This window comes from Pseudopipra pipra, chromosome W (assembly GCF_036250125.1).
Source record: "Pseudopipra pipra isolate bDixPip1 chromosome W, bDixPip1.hap1, whole genome shotgun sequence".
In the NCBI taxonomy this organism is placed as follows: Eukaryota; Metazoa; Chordata; class Aves; order Passeriformes; family Pipridae; genus Pseudopipra; species Pseudopipra pipra.
Genome location: NC_087580.1, coordinates 8,052,502 through 8,063,286, shown reverse-complemented (window position 1 = coordinate 8,063,286; position 10,785 = coordinate 8,052,502). Strand labels below are relative to the sequence as shown.

Sequence of the window (10,785 nt, the reverse complement as noted above, 5' to 3'; positions counted from 1 at the left end):
CTGAGCCTTCCACTCTCCCATGACGGGGTCTCCACATCCTCCTGGTTCCCCTTGTGTCGTGGTTTTACCCTGGCCAGATGCCAGGGGCCTTTTGAAACCACTTCACTACCCTCCTGTCTGAGTGTAAAGAGACTGGAATGTTTTGCTAAGGAGGATGAGTTATGAAGTAGACCAAACTCCTCTCTCTCAGCAATTGTAAATCCAAAATTAAGAGGCTCCAATCGAGGAAGTATGGAAAAAAGGAAGAGATAACAGCCCTTTATTAAAGGATATTTGTGTCTTGGCAAAACCAGCAAAAGAACACAAAACCAACTAAACAATAATCCTGTGCCCAAAAAGTCCCCTTCAAACAAAGGAAACAGTTTGATACTTCCCTGTGCTCTGGCGCAATTCCAATCCCGGTTGGCAGGAGCTGTTGGATCCCTGGAGGGGCGGGGCCTGCAGTGCTCGGTGTTGGCCAGCAGGGGGCGCTGTTGGATCCCTGGAGGGGCGGGGCCTGCAGTGCTGGGTGTTGGCCAGCAGGGGGCGCTGTTGGATCCCTGGAGGGGCGGGGCCTGCAGTGCTCGGTGTTGGCCAGCAGGGGGCGCTGTTGGATCCCTGGAGGGGCGGGGCCTGCAGTGCTCGGTGTTGGCCAGCAGGGGGCGCTGTTGGATCTCTATGGGGCGGGGCCTGCAGTGCTCGGTGTTGGCCAGCAGGGGGCGCTGTTGGATCCCTGGAGGGGCGGGGCCTGCAGTGCTCGGTGTTGGCCAGCAGGGGGCGCTGTTGGATCCCTGGAGGGGCGGGGCCTGCAGTGCTGGGTGTTGGCCAGCAGGGGGCGCTGTTGGATCCCTGGAGGGGCGGGGCCTGCAGTGCTGGGTGTTGGCCAGCAGGGGGCGCTGTTGGATCCCTGGAGGGGCGGGGCCTGCGGTGCTCGGTGTTGGCCAGCAGGGGGCGCTGTTGGGCCCCAGATCGCAGCAAAAGCCGAAAATGGAGATTTTCCCCCCCCCCGAGGAGGGGAAGGGGAAAAGGGGAAAGAAGGGCGGTTTCTTTCCCACTAAACTCACGCTGTCTGTGCCTGGCTGTGGTCAGGACTCCCCTTTTTTCGTCGGTGAGCACAAAACTCTCCGATGGAATCTGAGCAGATTGGGGCTGGAGACAGAGCAGCGTGCAGGCAAGCCGAGGCTGGAGAGCAGCCAGATGACCAGCGCTTTTTCCAACACACACACCCCTTGCCTCCATTAAGGCAAAAAGTGAAGTGCCACTTTCCAAGGAGAGGAGGGGAGAAAAAAACTCCTCACGAGTCCCCCCCAGCCCCAGGGAGAGCTGTCAGGCTGGAAGTAGTTCTGCCAGCCAGCTCCTTTGGGTAGGTAATCACCCAAGGCAGAAAACTGTCCTCCCCATTCAACATCCCTCCCCCACAGGCAGCAGGGGAAAGAAAATTCCCCTTGGTTTTTTAGAATAAGTAAACCCGTGACACTGGGGAACAAATTCCCCAATGTATTTCCCCCCATCTCTACAGAGAGTGGACGCAAAGAAAGAAAACAGAAATATTATCTGGGCATGCAGGGATGAAGTTGGTAAAGCCAAAGCCCAAATGGAACTGAATCAGGCCAGTGATGTCAGAGACAACAGGAAGGACTTCTTTAAGTCTGTAGGTGACAAAAGGAAAAGCGGGGAAAATGTGGGCCCATCTCTCAACAAGATGGGGGAGCTTGTTCCACAGGACAGGAAAAAAGCAGAAATACTGAATGTCTTCTTTGCCTACGTCTTTCCTGGCTTTTCCAGGAAAACTGGACTCTAGGAAACTGACTCTAGGAAACCCTGTTCCAGAACAGGCCTTGGACTAGAGCACCTTAGTCTTTCCGTGATTCTGTGCAGAGGGTGAGCAGTGGCCACCAGCAGAGCAGGGCCATACCCACAGTGCAGGTTGTGCCAAAGCACACACAGCATAGAGGGGCTCCTCCGCCAGAACCAACGGCAGTCGCCATCAAGACTCCAGGATGTGTCCTCGTTTTCTTCTGTTCCCCCTGCTGGCTTTGCTTCTCCCATTCCCCCATCCCAAGGCTGTCCCCTCTTCTTCCCTCTGCTTGCCTCTGGGACAGGTGGGGACCTGTCCAACTCTCTCTGCCCTTGGTCTGAGTGCAAATCAGTCCGGCAGACATCTTCAAGGCTGAAAGAGAAGCCAGGCTTGAAGGCTGAGCCAGAGCTGTCCTCTGCTCCCTTCAGCTCTGCTCACAGCTGCATCTTCAGCCTGTCCCAGAGGCCAGGCAAATGTGTGCCCTTCCTCCGGGAAGGCTTGAAGCACAGTGGTGTTAAGATCATGGCCTCCAGGTGAGCTATTGCTGCTACTCAGTTGCCAGACTCTTGCAGTGCTTTCAAGCCCTCCTTTTTGTGTTCTGGGCAGAAGATAGTGGGTGAGCTTCTGGTAGCCCTAAAACACAGGCAAATCCCTGATCCTGTGGGAAGCAGACCGGTTTGTAGCCTGTAAAGAAAAAGGGAAATTTCTTCAGCCTGTTTGTGGTCCATTGTAGTGTCCCTCTGCTGAGAAAGCTGGTGCAGAACCTCTGGGCCTTCACTTGGTGTTGTCATTGGGACAAAGTGGGACAAGATGTGTTTGAAAGTTTCTTCCTGCCCTGCTGTGTGCTGCCCGTTGGCTGGTGGAGCAGCAGAGCAGAAATTCACTGTTGGCATCTGGAAAACAGCAGGAGAGAGCAATTGTGAGGGGAAGGGGGGTGAGGTGTCTGCTCTTCAAGAGGGACAAGACAAAGGAGTTGGGGAATTGTCCTGGAACTCTGGCCTGGCGGGCTTGGAGTCCTGAGTGGGAATTTCTTGAGAGCTGTGGTGGCCCCACTTCGTCCTGAGCCTCATTTGATGGCAGTGTGTCCAGAGGCAGCCCGGCTCCAGGCTGAAGCAAAAAGCCAGAGCGGGTGATGCGGGAGCTGCTCCAGCGCCTACCGCAGCCTCCGGCCCGGTGGGAGCGTCCCGGGCCCTGCCCCGGGGCGCCCTGAGGCGGGGCAGTGCCCACTCCCGCCGGCCGCCCTCACAAGGCCCAGGCCGCCTCCTTCCCACAAGGCCCAGCAGGGCCGCCCTCACACCTGCCCCGCCCTGCCCTGTCCCGCCCGGCCCCACCCTGCCCCGTGGCCTCTGTCACACCCCACGCTGACGTGCTGAGCCTTCCACCAGCCATTGTGACGCCACAGGCGCCAGTCGGGCACGGCTTTGTTGGTGCCCGCAGCCGGCGCCCAGAGCTGCTGTAGCCTCTCGGGGAGCAGCAGCACATCCCGCTCGGGGAGCATTGCGCGCCTGCATCGCCGTCTTGGCAGCTGCAGGCCACGACCACTGCGCAGGGCGACCTCGTCTGCCTTGTGCTTCATACCCTCTGCCCGTCCTTATTCTCATCCCCTTTGTCACCCTCCCCCTAAACCTCGCCCCGTCCCATTCCTCATCCCCACTTGGCTCCCGGCAGCCCGCCGGGGCCTTCTTGCCCTTCCTGCTGCTGGGAGCTCCAAGCAGGGCCATACCGTGGCTTCTGAGCAAGAAGCGACGGCAGTCGCCCTCCAGCAGCCCCAGTGGGCAGCCCTGGGCTGCCACCAGCTCCAGCAGCGCCTCCCAGCTCCGGGAGCAGGGGCTGGGCAGGCTGCACCGCGCGGCCGCCCGCGGTGACCTGGGCTGGCTGAGGCGCTGGCGCTGGTACGTCAAGGTAGTCGGCATCGACAGGCCAGACCAGGAGATGCGGTGAGTTCTGGGCCACGCTGATGGCACACCTTGGCTGCTCCTGAGCCAAGCTGCAGTAGTCCTCGGCAGCCCTCTCTTAGGGACAAGGCTTGAAAAGTGACATTTGCCCTGTCAGCTGGGAGAGGGAACTCTTGAGCTTTTCACTGCTCGGAGCTGCCGGCCGGGCTCCAGCGCTGTTGCAAATGCGAGTTGCCCACCTGCCCCTTGACCGTGCTCTCTCTGCAGGGCTGTTCTGCAGCTGCTCAGCCCTCACCTGTTCTCTTCTGCCCTCTGGCTCATCAGGGCAGGGTTGCAGCAGCAGCAGCAGCAGCAGCAGCAGCAGCAGGAGGAGCAGAGTCCGGGCAGGGTCCCCAGGGTGCTGGGTAGAGACACAGCTTGGGCTCGTCCTTTGTCTGTCTGGGTTAAGAGTGTCTGTTTAATTTTTAGGACACCTCTGCATCTGGCTTCAGCCAATGGCCATGCAGATGTCCTCAGATATCTGCTAAGAAAGAACAGCCAGCCCAACCTCGCTGACAGCTTCAAGAGAACGGCCCTGATGAAGGTGTGTGGAATGCCTTCTGAGCTTGGAGGTGGGGCTCAGTGCTGGGGTGTTAAAGGGGAGGTGTCTGGCAGGATTCCTTGCAGGGCAGGGCCATAGAAACACGCTTATTGCAATGGGCAGGGCACAGCCTCTGTTAGCTGATCTTTGAAGATGGTCTTCTATGGCAGCACTCAGGGGCTGAGGGAGTTGTGACAGAGGGGGATGGAAAAGTTGGAAGTCTTTCCCTTTTGGTGTGTTGTTGCCAGGCAGTCCAGCAGGAGCAGGAAGAATGTGTTGCTGTTCTGCTGGAACACGGTGCCGACCCCAATCTGGCAGATGCTGACGGCAACACTGCCCTTCACCTGGCTGTCCTCTCTAAAAACACAGCTGTAGCAGGGCTGTTACTGGAGCATCATGCCAACAGTGATGCTCAGAACCAGGTAACCTTGGCACGTGGCTAAAGCTGCTCTTTCCAACAGCTGCAGAGCTTGTCTGTGTCTTTCTAATGGGGATTCTTTCTCCTTTTAGTGGGGATTTACCCCCTTGAAACTTGCAGCCTTGCAACAGCACGAGGAGATTCTGGAGTGCCTTGTGAACAAAGCAGCTGACAGGCCTGCTCAAGCCCAGGGGGAAAGGTGAGGGCTTTGTCAAAACAGCCCCCGGGTGTTCTGGGTAGTCTGCAAGTGGGACCCAGACGAGGGGCGTGGCAATGAGCTGGGAAAAAGAAGGAGCAGCCCCGTGGAAGCAGTTCCCCGTGGGACTGGTGAATGCAGGTCTGCCCTTGGCTGCTCTCGTACCTCAGGGGCTCTCGTCCTTTGCCCGCTGAGGTCTGCAAGAAAGCCTTGTCTGTGGTGCCCTCCCCACAGCCAGAGCCAGAGCCCCGGGGAAACTTGCCAGTAGCTCAGCAGCGTGGCTGCTCTGCAGGCCAGGGGGGTTTAAGGCACGGCAGAGTTGGGGCGTTCAGTGCTCTGAAGGGAAGCGTTGGGGGAAAGAGAAGCAACACTGTCCCAGGGGACACGAGGGGCTCCGAGCACAGAAGGAGAAAACTTCCTGCCATGGAGATGGTCAGGGGGTCGAAGGGCTTGCCCTGGGAGTTTGTGCAGCCGCATCTGGGGGCACTTTGAAGAGCAGTGCAAGGAGCCCTGAACAGCATGGCCTGAGCTGGTAGTTGAGGCTGCTTTAGGGAGGCCCCTTGGAAGAGAAATTCTCCAATGCTTCCATGGACTTGGCTTTGCTTTCCCGGAGCTTGTAGGAAAGGGGGGAAGAGCTGTTTTGGGAGCAAGCAGGGGAAAAGTGATGCAGGATCAGACATGTTTCCAATGAAATTTTGCATGCTTTAGGACTGCTCTTGTGGTTCCTGGAAGCCATGGGGCTCACCTGGAGGAAGATAATCTGCGCTTGCAGGAGGAGCTGGACAGGGCTGGCGCGGAGGTATGGAAAGCCTGTCCCCACAGGGAGAAACCTGGGGGTGCCTGTTGCTTCCTATCCATCCTGAAAACGGACAAAACAGTGCTCATTGTGTTCATTGGGGAGTAGAAGTGAAGCTTTGAAGGGACTTGAATGGATTGCAGTTCTTTGGGCAGAGGGGATGCACACAGACATGCAGCACCTGAGTTCTTCAGCAGCAGCTGGCTCCTCTCTGGAAAAGCTCCCCTGACAACTGTGGATTCTTCCCGTGAATTTACAGCTGCAGGAGGAGGAAGAAAAGCATCTTCAGTCTGAGCATTGTGTTCCTGACTTGAAGACTGCCTTGGATGCCAAGAGAAGAGAAGCAATAACTTCCTCCCAGGAACTGCAGGACCTCCTGGAAGAAGACGCGCAACAGTAAGAGAGTAACCCAGTGAAGCGAGGGGTCTGTGGCTTTGGGGGATTGGGTGGAAACAGGGGGACAGTCAGTGGGATTTTGAAGGACACTTCTGCTGTGGCTTCTGTTCCTTAGCACAGTTTGTCTGGCATTGGATTTTCTGGTAATAAGAGCTGTATTTCTTCTTAAGCTTTGCAAGTGAGAACAGCAGATTGGAAGGCACTGTCCAGCAGCCAAGAGAGAGCGTTGAAGCCCTTCCAAGAGCCCTGCAAGCCTCTGCCTCAGTAAGCTGGTGCTAAATTTTCCTTTTTGTGACTCTTGAGCCTAGTTGCCTATTTCTGTGGGGCAACTGTCAGATGAAGTTTTCCTGGAGAGCCTGGGGAGCTCAGTTTCTGCCTTCTCCTCAGCAGAGGCTGCTCAGAAAGCAGCCTGGTCCTTTCCCCAGCTGCTACAAAAGCCCTGAGATTATTTGGTGTGCTGGACACTGGAGGAATTCTTAGATTCTAAATGAGGAGTTTCATCATGAGCTCCAAGGGACCCAGAAGTATTGCTGCCAGAAGTGTCTCCCAAATTCTTAAGTAGGTCTAAAGTTTCTTCTTTCTGTGGGGGAATCTTTCAAGTGTTTTCTAGGCTGGTTTCCAGTAGATGATAAATACAGTTGCCATGGCCACCCCCTTGAGAGGTTTTCCCAGAATTCACTGCCTTTAGATCACGCTGAGTTTCCTTTTCTTTTTTTTTTCTGTGCACAGGGTGGTGAACTTTCCCAGCAGCTGGACATGGAGCCTGGAACAGGCATGCAGCTCGAGGCCCTAAACCAGGCTTTGCAAGAAGAGCTGTCCACTCTGCTTGGGAAGTGTGAACAACTGGAGAAGAGCAAATGTCAGCTGCAAGAAGAGGTGACAAAACACCACCATCATTTGGAGACTTTGGTGCTGGATTGCAGCCAAAGAGAACAGTGTACAGGAGAGGTGGCAGAAGGAGCTGACCAGGAAAGAAGTGCAAAGCTACAAGAGGTCAGCCTCGTTTTGCAAGTAAGTGAATTTCTCCCCAGTGTCCACAGGCTCTTCATTAGGAGCTTTGAAGCAGAGTGCTCATTTGGGCTTCTTTCCCACTGCAAAGAATTGTTTGCCCTGGTAGCTCCTGGGTTGTGCCTTGGTTGCTGCTGGGAGTGAGGAGGCAGAGCCGCCTCTCTGAGTAAGGCTGGGCCCTTGGAACTGGGTGTGTGCAATTTTGTGCTGGGCAGAGCTCTCTTTTTCTTGTGGTGGTTGAAGGTGCACTGTCTCCTTCAGGCACAGGCAGCCCACCAGGCCCCACTAGGACAAATTGAAGACAGTCATTGTGTTTCCATGAGAATCCAGTTGGAAAAAAGGATTAGAGATCTGGAAAGTGAATTGGAGAGGATCAAAAACACCCAACAAGAGAGTGCTTCTCGTAAAGAAGCAGCACAGGGAGAGATGGGGATGTACAAAGAGCTGTATGTGGAGGAAGTGAAAACCAGAAGATGCCTGGCCAGGAAACTGGAAAGGTAAGTCCTTGCTTGTTTGGAGAGGTAATAAGAGACTCCTTTTTCTTCCTGCATTTTCCTTGGGAATCCATCTTCTCCATCTGGCCAGCATTATTGCCCTCCATTGGCCACCAGGGTCTGATGGAGTTGCCAAGACACTTGATGTTTGAAAAGTCGTGGCAGTCAGGGGAAGTCCCAGGTGAGGGGAAAAAGGGAACCCCACTGTGCCCATCTTTGAATGGGGTAGAAAGGAGGGCCCTGGGAACTGCCAACCTGTCAGCCTGCCCTCTGTGCCTGGGGAGGTGATGGAAAAGATCCTTCTAGAAGCTCTGTCAAGGCACGTGGATGACAGGGAGGTGATTGGAAGCACCAGCACAGCTTCGCCAAGGGCAAGTCCTGCTTGACCGACCTGGTGACCTTCTAAGATGGAGTGACTGCCTCAGTGGACAAGGGCTACCCATGTCATCTCCCTGTCATTCTGGAAAGCCTTTGACACAGTCCCCCACAACATCCTTCTCTCCAAAGTGGAGAGAGACAGACTGGATGTGTGGACTGTTAGATGGATAAGAAATTGGGTGAACAGTGCCATGCAGAGGTGGTGATCAATGGCTCAGAGTGCTGAGGGCCATCAGTGCCGAGTGGTGTCCCTCAGGGGTCTGGATTGGGCCCAGTGTTCTTTAATGTCTTCACTAATGATCCAGAGGAAGGGCTGGAGTGCGCCCTCAGCAAATTTGCAGCTGCCACCAAGCTGAGGGGTGTGGTTGACACAGCTGATGCCATCCAGAGGGCCCTGGACCAGCTGGAGAAGTGGGCCCATGGCAATCTGCTGATGGTTTACCAAGAGCCAGTGCAAGCTGCTGGCCGTGGCTCAGGGCAGCCCCTGTATCAGTGCAGGCTGGGGGATGAAGAGGGGCAGAGCAGCCCTGCCGAGAAGCCCTTGGGCTGGAGGAGAGGCCGGACATGAGCCGGCGATGTGCGCTCGCAGCCCAGAGAGCCAATTGTGTCCTGGGCTGCGTCCAAGGCAGCGTGGCCAGCGGGTGGAGGGAGGGCATTCTGCCTCTCTGCTCTGCCCTTGGGAGAGCCCAGCTGGAGGGCTGCATCCAGCTCTGGGCTCCTCAGCACAGCAAGGACCTCCAGCTGTTGGACTGAGTCCAGAGGAGGCCACCAAGGTGCTTGGAAAGATGGAGCACCTCTGCTAGGAGAAAAGGCTGGGACAATTGCAACCCTTCAGCCTGGAAAAGAGAAGGCTTTGGGGTGACCTAATTGTGGCCTTTTGGGATGTGAAGGGAGCCTACAAGAAGGATGAGGAGAGTGCATTTAAAAGAGCAGGTAGTGAGAGGACAAGGGGGAATGGCTTCAAATGGAAGGAGAGTAGGTTTAGATTTGATCCTGGGAAGAAATAGGTTGCTGTGAGGGTGGTGAGGAACTGCAACAGGTTGCCCAGAGAAGCTGTGGATGCCCCATGGCTGGAAGTGTTCAAGGCCAGGTTGGATGGGGTTGTGAACAAGCTGGTCTGGTGGAAGGTGTCCCTGCCCAGAGCAGGAGGCTTGGAACTGGATGATCTTTAAGGTCCCTGCCAAGCCAAGCCATTCTAGGCTTGGATGCTGTCTGTGCTGTTTCTGTGAGACTGTGGGGGAAAGGCTGGTTCTTCCTGTGTTTCATGGGTTTCTTCACTAATTTGCTGTGCAGGCTGGAAAAGCTTCTGAGGATAGAGAGGAGGCAACTCCGGGTTAATGAAGAGAAAGGAAGTCAGTCCCAGCTGGAAGAAATGAAGAAGAGATATTCTGAAAAGGTCAAGGAAGTTGATGGATTCCAAAGAGAGGTGAGCTGTGCTCTGGGTGGGGCTCTTTGGTTGTGGTGTTCCTTCTTTTGAAAGCTGGGAGATGCTTTCCCTCTATTTCTTGTCATGTGGATGATTTTTTTTCCCTTGGCTGCATTTTGGATGTGATGGGCTTTTCTTAATGCTCCTCCTGCTGTTCCAGTGGGAGATGACTCGAACTAATCCAGAGGTAGTTCTCCTTGTGGGGAAAGATGGAAATGTTGAGGGCAAAGCAGTAGGTGTAAGGGCTGATGGAGGCCAGGCTGTCCTGCAGAGGAGGGGCAAGCCAGGAGTGGCAGCCAGCCTGGCAGGGTGCGTGAGCTGAGGGGCCAGGGAGCCGTCCCACAGGCCCTGAGCAAGAAGAGCAGAACAGGTCCCCTGAGAGTGAGCGGGGTCAGCCAAGAGTGCAGATCCCCCGGCTGGGCCTGAGGGATGGGCAGGTCTGCCGTCCTGGCAGGACATCACGTGCATGGGCTGAGAGCAGTGGGGCCCAGCTCAGGCCTGGCTGCAGCTGGAGGGAGGCTGTGACAGCGTCCTCTGGGTGTGCCAGATGAATTGCTGCCCTGGCAGAGAGGGGAGGAACAGCGCTGTCACTGGCAGGGCACCATCAGCCCCTGAGCCCTGTCTCAGGCACGAGCTGAGCAGGAGGCTCTTGAGGTTTGGCTTTTCTCCACAGTGTTGTTGCTGCCCAGGGCCCAAGGAGGACAGGGGCCTCCCAGGGGAAAATCTGTCCCTTCTTGCTCACGGGGAGCTGTTTCAGCCCATCCTGTGGCGGGGAGCCAGAAGGACTGTTCCCAGCAGTGCTGTTGAGGCTGCTGTGCCTGTGCAGCAGTGGCACAGAACCTCTGATCCCTTCTCCGCTCGTCACTCGGATCCGTTGCTAAAGCGGCGTCTGTCAGAGCCACGCTTGGGTTTGAAGGCATCCCTGTAGAATGGCTTCCTGCCTTTGCAGTCATTCCTTTGGAGTCCAGAAGCTTGGAGCATTTTTGCATGAGGAACTCCAAAAGGATGGGAAGCTGAGGAATCCTATGGCAAATGATGGGAAAGCTGTTCTTGCTGGAAAAGAAAAGCCTGGTTGCACTTTGTGTCTAGTCCTGAGCCAGCAGATGATGAATAAAGTCTCCCTGGCCACCCTCTTTTGGGGTTTTCCCAGAATTCACCTCCTTTACACCACACTGAGCTCCTTTTTTTATTTTCTGTCTGCAGGTTGCTGAACTTTCCCAACAGTTGGACAGGGAACGTGAACAGTGCACGCAGCTGGAGGCCAAAAATCAGGCTTTGCAAGAAGAGCTGTCTGCCCTGCGTGGGGAGTGCGAGACAGATCTCATTGCTTAGTCTATGAAAGTCTGTTGAGTTCATTTAGTCCAGGATTTTAGGCTCCATCTGCCAAAATACTCTTTCAGGGCAGGAAAAATGCTGTCTAC

At 55.6% G+C, this 10,785-nt stretch overlaps 1 long non-coding RNA gene across 1 annotated transcript; it reads left to right on the top strand.

The window, feature by feature from the left end:
• Positions 1-6,303: 6,303 nt before the first annotated feature.
• On the top strand, positions 6,304-7,358 carry LOC135405878 (uncharacterized). Its single transcript, XR_010426064.1, has 3 exons — positions 6,304-6,322; positions 6,788-7,069; positions 7,328-7,358. It is a non-coding gene; the product is annotated as an uncharacterized LOC135405878 (long non-coding RNA).
• Positions 7,359-10,785: the final 3,427 nt, after the last annotated feature.